We start from the raw sequence: 11,200 nt of genomic DNA on the forward strand, positions 1-11,200 counted from the left end.
TTCCATTTGTTTTAGCATTTCTATGCTGGAGAGCAAGTTTCAGAGTCTCTTCTGACATCCATTTTGACCTTTTCCTTCTTTTTTGTCTTCTTAATGACTTTTTGCTTTCTTCATGTATGATGTTCTTAATGTCATCCCACAACTGTTCCGGTCTTCGGTCTTTAGTGTTTAATGTATCAAATCTGTTCTTCAGATGATATCTAAATTCAGGTGGTATATATTCAAGGTCATGTTTTGGCTCTCGTGGACTTGTTTTCCTTTTCTTCAACTTCAGTTTGAAGCTGAGTAACTGATGAACTATTTCCAAATCTTTAGTCACTGAAAACCTTATGAATAGCAGAGAAACACTGTCAGATACAGTGCCAGAAAAAAAAAAAAAGAAGATTAGCTGATTCAAATTTAAGCAATACATTTGGAAAATAAGGTCCAGACAACATAACTATTAGGTGAGAACACAAATTACTAGAAAGCCCAAAAATAATAAGTCTTTTTTAAGTCAGTTATAAGCTTAAATTTTAAAGTTTACATCAATAGTTAGATAAAGAAATAAAGACAGCAACTTGGACAATGTCTTAGAAAAACAAATTCAAGAAGTAACATAAAATCTGAATATGTATACCAATAAAAATAAAATGAATCTAATAAGCTTTTTTCAAGTCAGTTAATGGAGCTAGAAAAACTTCGATACCCCTAAACCAGGATAGCATAAGAAAGTTCTACCACACTGACAAAGATAATAAAATTAAAAATTAAATATTAGTAACTGAAAAAAATCTTCAGTGATTTAAAATTTCCCAGAATGATAAGGACAATTTAACATTAGAAAATATGTTAATGGTTTCAGCCCATTAAAATGCAAAAGAAAGGAAAAAATAGATGATTACTTGAACGGAATAGAAAAATAATTTATTAAAATGAAAAATTTATTCATGATAAAATTGGAATTGAAGAGAAATATGTGTTCTGTATACAAATATAAGAAGACTGAACATTATTAAGATGTTCATTCGTTCCCCAATTAATCACTAAATTTAGTGCTACGCCAATAAAAATTGCTAAAGACTTTTTTCATGGATCATGACAAACTGATTCTAAATTTTAGATGGAGGAGCAAAAAGGAAGTAATAGCAGAGACTATTTTAAATACAATAAAGAAAGCTGGGCTTCTCCTGGCCTGACATGAAGATTTAGAGAGCTTTAGGTAAATTAGAGAGCAATAGAGATTAATTATTCTGTTCTGATCACTTACTGCTGTAATGTATCCAAGATTTACATTCAAGAAAGAGGTGGAAATTAGGCTAAGTTTGGAATAAAGCCTTAGAATTTTTGTCTTAGGAAATAAGACTTGAAAATTAAAATAGAACTATTGAATTAGTCAAAAGATAATTCTAATAATATACCATACAAACAACAGGAGCTCTAATGGTACAATGGTTAAGTGCTCAGAAGTTCACAGAAAGGTCAGTGGTTTGAACTAGGGCTTCTAACTGGTTCATTATGGTTCCATTCCCTGCTGAAGTTTTACATTTTCACCCCAGATATACTGAATCAGAACCTACATTTTAACAAGCTCTTATAAGATTCAGCTGGGGACCTTGTTAAAATGCAAATTCTCAGTAGGTGGTCCAACCTATTTGAATCCCAGCAATGATCCCACCAGGTACCTCCTTGGGAGAAGAGACCTGGCAATCTGCTCCCATAAAGATTTAACATTTTAGGAAACATACGAGGCCATAAGATCGGCTATTCAAAACCATCAACCACTCTTCGGAAACCCCACGAATCTCTGAGTTTGAACCAAGTCGATGACATATAACAACAATAGAGTTCCTCTAGTCTGTCCTTAGTCCTGGTGTGGCCCTTGTGGGCTAATGTGCTGAACTACAAAGTGTTTGAACCACAAGGTCAATTTGATGGCACAGACTAACAAAAACATACAAAGGACAGTAAAGAAAACAAAGGTTAGAAATAATGCTTTTGAAATACCTTTTAAAATTAATACAAACAACAGTTAGTTCAGAGCTGGTTTCTCTTTTGACTGATGTGGACACTTGGGATGGACTTTAAATGTAGCATTAGGAATTTGACTTAAATAGTGGAATTTCCTTGAGGTGAGATATGGAAAATACACAAAAGATTTTCTGAGGGAGATGGTAAAATATCTTGTTCTGGATTTCTTTAAAAATCAGTAACTTTGAGTTTAGTTTACTAAAGGTATTGAAATTTATAATGTAACTACATAATATATTTTTCCTGTTGTGCACTTTCAAAAATAGATGCTGTTGTCTTATGGCAACACTGAGGAGAAAATCTAATTCGATTATTTCATATGCATTACTTCCTCTGCCCTCCTCCCTATCACCCCCTTTCACATCTCCAAATATGTGTACATACACAGATGCTTTCCCAGAACAAATGTCCATGCTTCATTCCGCAACAGACATGCCTCCAAATACTCAGTTAAAAACCTGCTTAAATAGTATCAACACATTATCATTCTGCATCTCTGCAGTGCCAAACTAAAAAATCTCATAAGGGAAGAACAGCGTTTATAGACCCAGGAATGCTCTTAGATATTTTTAGCCTCATAAAACTCTAAAGTAAATTGCAGGATGAATTATGGAGGATCTGACACTAATTAATAGTAGTAGTGTGTGGCTGTGGGCTAATGTGCTCGACTGCAAAGTTGTTTTTACCACAAAGCCGGTGGTTCAAGCTCACCAGTTGCTCCTTGGAAACCCTATACAGGGTCGCTGTGGGTCAGAACCAACTCGATGACACTTAACAACAACAATGCTAATTAATAGATAGGTTTGCATCAAAGGTCTACATTATTGTTGTTGTTAAGTGCTGTCATTAGATGACCATTTGTAAATTTGCAGTGAACTTAATTTTGATTATATATAAAATTCACCTGTGTAACTGTTATACACCTAAACCATAGTTTTAAATATCTCTGGTAAGTGCTGACCCAGAGGCTGGGCATTCTTGCCTTCCTAGTTAATTCTAGCTTACTTTTTCTAATTACTGAAAACTTCTCAAAAAATATTTGCTGTTCCCAATAAACTTTATATTGGATAATCTATTATTCTTCGATAAGTAAGCTAGCTATTCTGTGCAAAGGAGAAAATAGCATGAAAGTAAAGTTGTCTGTGGGACTTCCAGGTTTTACATATTCTTAGCCTCTTACTGAAATGCAGGCAGATGGTTCAGAAATGATGTGACTGAGCCCTGTTGTCAGATGTGTGAAGAGCAAGTTCCTCTCTTCTCATTAAAAATACTCTAATCTGTTGCTGCAGAGTAGATTCCAACTCATAGAGATCATGTGGGACAGAGTAGAACTGCTCCCATGTCGTTTCCAAGGCTGTAATCTTCATAGAAATAAATTGCCACATCTTTCTCCTGTGGGGCAGCTGGTAGGTTCAAACTGCCAACCTTTTGGTCAGCAGCCCAGCATTTAACAACTGTGCCACTAGGGCTCCTTGAAGATACACTAATATCAGAGAAATGGTATCTCCCTATAAATTGTACAATCCAGTTTTATTTATTTAGTGGTCATTCAATATCACAGTATCTCAGATACTCAGCACCTAGGTAGAGCCAGAATGGATGCTAGAACAGACATAGTAATGGTAAATACCAAACTAACATTGGTTGAGCATATTCTCTGCTTTAACTGAAGCTCATGCTCTTTTACCATTTTTCTCCATGACAGAAATGTAATTTACATTTAAAAAATCTTTTACATAAAAACTATTCACATGACACAAGACAGAAACTGTCATTCCTTAGTCATCTTTTTGTTGTTGTTAAGTACCGAGGAGTTGGCTCCGACTTAGAGTGACCCTGCACAGGGTTTCCGAGGCTGTAAATCTTTAGGGGAGCAGAACGCCTCAGCTTTCTCCCATGGAACCACTGGTAGTTTCGAACTGCTGACCTTGAGGTTGGCAGCCTGATTCGTAACCACTACGCTACCAAAGTTCCTTTAGTCATCTTTAGCATATCATTGAAAAACATTTAACAAAATAAAAACAACACAAACCCAAACAATACAAAATCCCACATACTGTATGCCTATTTTTATGTCTACAGAGGGAAAGGTAAATTTCATGTATATATACATATATTCCCTCTGACAAAAAAGGTGCTTAATTATTAATTCAGTAAATATTTGAGTTTCTACTATGCGCCTGACACTGGACTAAACGTAGAGGAAACTGACTGCTTGAAGTTTCAGTTCTGGTAAGGAAGACATAATACATACACAAACAAGATCTGCATTGTGGTGGGCAGAATGGGCATAACTCAGAGACATGATGTAACTGGAGAGAGTGATGAGAGGCTAGGGGCTCACGTGTGCAACTCATAGGAAGCTCTGGAGTATCAAGTTGGCTGCCGACGCCGCAGCCCTGAGATGCTCAGGTCTAAACCCCCGATGACTTGGTCCTTGATGAGTATTTCTTCTCCCTCATCCTAACATCCTTCCTTAGATGCACCCTTCAGCCTGGTGAAGCGTTGCACAGCTATATCCCATCGCCTACCTTAAGGTCCCCAGGGTGGGTCTGAGCTTCCGCCTCTGGAGCCCAGCGAACTCTCTGGCCTTATCTCTGCTGATTGAGATGTTGACAGCCTGCGCTGTTGCAACCTCAAGATGTGGGAGAAGCTTTTGTTACACCCAGTGATCAAGGCATTCATGTGTGGATACATCAGTGGGACATGCTCTATCCTCCTTTTTCAACCCCTGTTGCTGTTGTTGTTAAGTGCCGTCGTGTCGATTCCGATCCATAGCGACCCTGTATAGTGTTTCCGAGGAGCAGCTGGTGAGCATGAGCCACCGACCTTGCAGTTCAAACGACTTTGCAGTCTGACGCATTAACCCTTCAGTGCCATACCAGGACTCTGGATCTCCTTAAAACACGCTTCCAGACTCTCCAGTCTTCAGCCCATGATCCATTGCAAGATATGTCCTTGGCACTGGAATCTACTTTGCCTCTCTCTACTCTCTGAAGCCCCACTTCCTGAAAGACCCCCTTCCCCCCCACAACCGCCCTGGAATCGGTCATCATGGGGAGAGGGTGCTCTCGCACCATTGTTGGGGTCTGCATGTCACCCATCACTGTGACCAAGACACGCTATAAGAGAGGTAGGTATGGCTATGAGACCATCTACGCAGCCCTGAAATCCATCTACTGAAACTAGGGACATCGCAGACTCTTCAGCGGCTTAACAGCTACACTCCTTCGTGATTTGCCGTGATTTGCCCTTTCTAGAATCTACCTAATGTTTTACAACCAGACCAAAACCACAATGTCCCAAGACCAGTGTGAATACACTCCTTAATCCTTTTGTGAATTTCAGCCGTGGGATATTTGCTGGTATTCTGGTCTCCCTGGTAGCTTAACCTGCAGATATCAAAACTCATTTTCAGCTTGTCCGGGTGAAATTTCGGTGGATCGCCCAAGCAGTTATACTCATTTTTAAAGATTATGGCTTGTGTGGCTTCTTCCAAGGGGGGGTCCCCCAGGCCCTCCACAGAACTCTGATTGGCAGCAATGGCATGGACAGTCTATGAAGAGATGATGGCCAAGATGGGTCACAAGTCCTGACCAAAAAAGGACTGCAAAGGCATGGGTGTGATCTACTGTTTGCCTGGTTTCTGCCATGGACTGCTTTACCTCACCATCCTGGAGTAAGATGAAGTCCTCTCTGGGGAGCCAGACAGAAACGTCACATTCAGTGACCCTGCTCAAGTAGAAAACAGATGGATCTGACTTGAGCCTACAGAATCTCACAACAGAGGAATCACCAATACAGAAATCACACTGGGTAGTTTGCATAGGCTGCAAACCCACTCAAACAAGTTCTTTTGGAAAGAGCTTGGTCAGGTGGTCTGATGTAACCACCCCTCTATACCATGGTGTCTCCATGGATACCCTATAGGGCTGGAGAAGCTGTAGGCCACCTGCTGTGCCCCAGGAACTATAGCTGTGGGGACACTGGATCTGAGGCTTCAAACTGTCACCAGGCTGAAGACTGCATCTGAGGAAGGATGTTAGGATGAGAGAGAAGGAATACCATTATTTAATTGGATTCTTGTCAACTTTTCGAGACTCTGGAGAATGGGGACAGTGGGTTCCTAGCCTATTAATATTGTCCACATGAATGTCTTGACCCCTGAACTATTTCAACTCGAAGTTGTTCTGGCATTTTCTGGAACTAACATTCAGACTAATAAAATGAAGCACTTTCAATGGAAGCTTCTTGGAAAAACCTTAAAAAAAAACAAAAACAAGATCTGCATTTTGATTACATATTGTAAGGAAATAACTGGGAGAGGCCACTTTAGATTAGTTGGCCAGAAAGACTTCCAGATGATAGCACTGAACATAGTATCTGACTCACACTATGGATATGTTTGTTGTTGTTGTCAGGTGCCATCGAGTCGGAACCGACTCATAGCGACCCCATGCACAGCAGAACAAAACAATGTCCAATCCTGGGCCAACCTCACTACTGCTGCCACACTTGATTCCATTAATGATGCCACCTGGCTGATCCATCTCATTGGGGGTCTGTTTAGTACTCTTTAGATTTGTCATCAGATAAATGTATTTCTCTGTTTACTACTGAATTTTTTCCTTGCTTGCTTATGTACTTCTGCTTGCTTATAGACTAATATACTTGCTTATATACAGGTAAGGTAAGTAGGCCTTAAAAGAAAACAAGTAAAAACACAAACAAATTTGGTTTTGTTATACTGCTAGGTTAAAGAAATCCTATAAAAGCAAATAAATTTTCATTGTTATAAATGTTACTAAAAGATTTTAATATCTGCCTAATTTTTCAATGAAGAACATTGAATACCATTACATTGTTTTTGCTTTCTCTAGATTGGTAATATTTAATGTTATTTTGGGTAATAGATCCTTTTTAGTATCTAATTAACACTATGATCCCTCCAGGAAAATTCATGCACATTTGAAATACTGAGTACAATTTCAGGGAAGCAAATACCTTCCTTATATCCCAGATCAGAGCCTTTCACATTATTGCCAAACATAACATTCAGCCCACCAGATGTCAAAATGTATGAGGGTAAGTCAAAAGTATTGTTACTAGGGTTCCAGTTCATACACGCACAGGTTTAATCCAAATGTTTACAAATACCTTTGTGATCAGTGGATATCTGCAGACAAGTTCATTTAGTAATACACGTGTATAAGTCTCACGGGTATCTTAAGAAAAAAACATAGAAAAAAGTGATGCATGAAGATCACCTAGCTCAAAGAGCTAATCTTTCTATCAGTCTTTTAGCAAGATCAAAGCTAATGAAGGCAATTATTATGGGACAAATTTTAACCAGGGATGAGTCATGGATTTACCAATTCTGGCATCCACAGACCCAAAGTCCAATCTAAATGGTAGCTTTTGAGGGGATCTTCTGGACCAGTTAAATTCAAGACACAGAGGTCAGCTCAAAAAGTTATGGCAACTCCTCTTTTCTAGGTTTTCAAAGGGGGCAATCTTGATAGATTTTCTCAAAGGACGGGGCCATTACGTGGGCTTATCGTGAAGAAGTTTTAAGAAAATGGGAAACTATATTGGTGAGGAAAAGGTCAGTAAAGTTGTACTGAGGAATTTTTTTTCCCATCACAATGTATCTGCTCATTCTTCAAGGGTAGCAAGGCTGTTCTAAGAGAACTTCTTTGGGAAACCACACTTCATCTACACTATAGCCCTGACCTTGCCCCTTCAGACTTCTTTTTGTTCCTCAAACTCAAAGAACATTTCAAATGAACACAATTTGTGTCCCTTGAGGGTGCTGAAACTGTTGTTTTGATGTGGTATAAATCAAAGAGGGCAGAATTCTTCTGGGAAGGGTTGTTGTTGTTAAATGCTGTCGAGTAAGTTACGACTTATAGAGACCCTGTAGAGGGTTTCCGGGGAACCACTGCAGAATTTGAACCACCAACTTATGGTTCAAACTGACGTTGTGGTCCAGTGCCTTATCCCACAGCACCACACCAAGACTTCTGGGAAGAGTTTGTGGTTAAGTGCCGTCAAGTTGGTTCCCTGGGAAGGGTTGTTGTTGTTGTTAAGTACGGTGGAGTCGGTTCCGACTCATAGTGACCCTGCACAGGGTTTCCGAGGGTGCAAATCTTTATGGGAGCAGAAAGCCTCATCTTTCTTCCACGGAACAGATGTTAGTTTCGAACTGCCGACCTTAACGTTAGCAGTTAGAGAGATGGAAATACGATCTTCAGAAGTGTATAGACCTGGTGGAAGGATATGTTATTTTTTTGAATAAAAGTTTCTATGATTCTGTGGTAGCATAGTGGTTACGAATCGGCCTGCGAACAGAAAGGTCAGCAGTTAGAAACTACCAGCTGTTCCGCGGGAGAAGGATGAGGCGTTCTGCTCCCATAAAGATTTACAGCCTCGGAAACTCTATACAGGGTCGCTATGAATCGGAACCGACTCCACGGCACATAACAACAACAACAACAAATGATTTTGTGGAGTATTGATGTGGCGCTGTAGGATCAGCACTGGACTGCTCACCACAAGGTTCACACCCACCAGCCACTTCTTGCAAACCCTATATAGGATCACTATGAGTCAGAACTGGCTCAACGGCACATTAACAACAACTTCGATTGACCCTCGTATTATGAGACTATTTTTGACAAATAATTTAGTGTAAGTGATGCTGTTCCAAGAATTCAATAGATTCCAAATATACTTAGTATTATGATAAAGTCATCTCAAATCAGTGGGGGAAAGTTGGATTTTTAAAATGGTATTGTGACAAAGGTAGTCTTGGTGTGATGCTGTGGATAAGCACTGGACTGCAAAGCTTGTTTAAACTGCAAGGCTGGCAGTTCAAACCCACAAGTCGCTCCTTGGAAGCCCTATAAAGGGTTGCTATGAGTCGGAACCTACTCCATGGCACTTAACAACAATAATTATGACAAATAGCTAAACACTTCAAAAGAAATATTTCTACCTCAAATCCCACATAAAAAAATTCTTGCTGGGTTAAAGATTTAAATGTAGACACTAAAACGATAAAAGAATTAGAATTCTAAAGCTGTAGATAAAATGGTTTTTATCAGTGGGTGGGAAAGAAATTTTTGTAAGCTGAAACCACATATATATTTTAAACTTCCTAGTAGCAAAACCCAACCAAAAATAGCACTTTCTTACATAAAGGTGAAAGAAAGAAAGAAAGAGAGAGAGAGAGAAAGAAAGAAAGAAGAAAGAAAGAAAAGGTAAAGCAATGATCAGAAACCCTGTATAGGGTCGCTATATGTCGGAACCAACTCAATGGCACTTAGCGTAAACAACAACAGTCTTTAAGAGGAGACCCCTGGTAATGCTGTATGATAAGCACTGAACTGCTAACCACAAGGTTGGCAGTTCAAAACCACTAACCGCTTCATGGGAGAAAGATGAGGCTGTCTGCTCCTGTAAAGTTTTGCAGTCTCAGAAAGCCTATATAGGGTTGCTATGAGTCAGGATCGATTTAACGGTGATGAGTTTGATTTTGTTTTTTTCTGTTTTTTAAGTGGAATCTCAGGGTGAGGCAAATGGCCAACTCCAGAAGGCTGGAGGTTTGACTACACTAAGAGGTCTGGTGATTTCCTTCTGAACATTGTTATTGTTGTTAAGTGCTGTCGAGTCAGTTCCAACTCTTAGCGACTCTGTATAGGGTTTCTGAGGAACAATGGTGGGTTTGAACTGTAAACCATGTGGTTCGTAGTCCAGTGCTGATCCTAAAGCATCACATGAGGAGTCCAATTGAAAACTCTATTGAACACAAGTCTCCACTGACACACGGAGTCACCATGTGTTGGTCAATTTTATATAAAAGATCAAAATAAGAGAAAAATTGAGCAAAGAACATGAACAAAATGCTTTACCTGAATAGATATGTTGATTAAATACATTAATTAATAGGTACTCTTTGAGGAATATTCTAGAATGTCCTCCACCAAGTCAATAGTACTAGGGATCTTTATCTAGAATAAAACTGTAATCAGTTTTATTATTTATGTTCTCTATCTTCTACCGTCTTCCCCTTCTCCTCAAACTACATTGCTGGTGGTATGTTATTGCTTGAAATTACTGATTCCCAACCCCTCATACCAACACCAAGGTTATATACCACCATCACATTAAACTCAGGAGGGGCCCTGTAAGTTGTAAATGGATTTAGAGAAGTGATGTATATCACTTCTGAGCAAAATCTTTGAAAGATAACTGGTAGTTTGCCATGCATACTTTCCCTCTGCCACAAGACCAGGTGTGCCCCAGATAGACAGCTCGGCTCCATCAGCCTGGATCTTATTATGAGAGTAATGTGGAGTAGTCATAGTCAACAGTGTGAGTAAAGATAAATCAATCTTGTGTGCGATATTTTGTTACCATAGCATGTCCAAACCTGATAGGATTGCTAAAGACCCTGAATTAGAATATCAGCTCTGCCACTTACAGGTTAAGATCAAATCTTAGTAAATAGTAAGTACAGTAAAACTGGTGAAAGTCGGAAACTGGGTATGGTGGAAAACTCTTAGAAAAGGAAAAATCAAATATTTTCTACTAAACTGAGTATAGAAACGTGGTAAGACCCTATCAAAGGCAGAAAACTTGCAAGACCTGGAAATGATGAGGCAGTCTAGATGAATTCTGGCTTACATAGTTTTCATTGTGCTACATTTGTATTGTTGTTGTTAAGTGTTGTTGAACCAGTTCTGACCCTGTATAGGGTTTTAAGGAGTGGCCGGTGAGCTCAAACTGCTGACCTTGCAGTTCAAACTGACCTTGAAATCCAGCGCATTAATCCACAGTGCCACACCAGGAATCCTGGTATTAAGAACTATTAAGTACTAAGTACCATTAGTATTGTTGTTGTTGTCAGGTGCCATCGAGTCGGAACCGACTCATAGCGACTCCATGCACAGCAGAACCATTAGTATTAAGTGCTATTAATTACTATATTTGACTCCTGATGTAGCGCTGTAGGATTCAGCAACTGGACTGTGAACCACAAGGTCGACAGCTCAAACCCACCAGCTGCTCCTCAGCAACCCTATACAGGGTTACTATGAGTTAGAACTGACTCGATGGCACTTAACAAGTACTGTATAAAAGTCAATAGAGGATTCGCAGGAAGCCTCCTTCACTGGGCACGTTGTAG

At 39.4% G+C, this 11,200-nt stretch overlaps 1 pseudogene; it reads left to right on the forward strand.

Annotated features, from left to right (window-relative positions):
- Window positions 1-4,952: 4,952 nt before the first annotated feature.
- Window positions 4,953-5,606, forward strand: LOC102831447 (annotated as a pseudogene).
- The last annotated feature ends 5,594 nt before the right edge of the window (window positions 5,607-11,200 follow it).

The sequence above is a fragment of the Chrysochloris asiatica genome, unplaced genomic scaffold (genome assembly GCF_000296735.1).
Source record: "Chrysochloris asiatica unplaced genomic scaffold, ChrAsi1.0 scaffold00285, whole genome shotgun sequence".
NCBI classification, from domain to species: Eukaryota; Metazoa; Chordata; class Mammalia; order Afrosoricida; family Chrysochloridae; genus Chrysochloris; species Chrysochloris asiatica.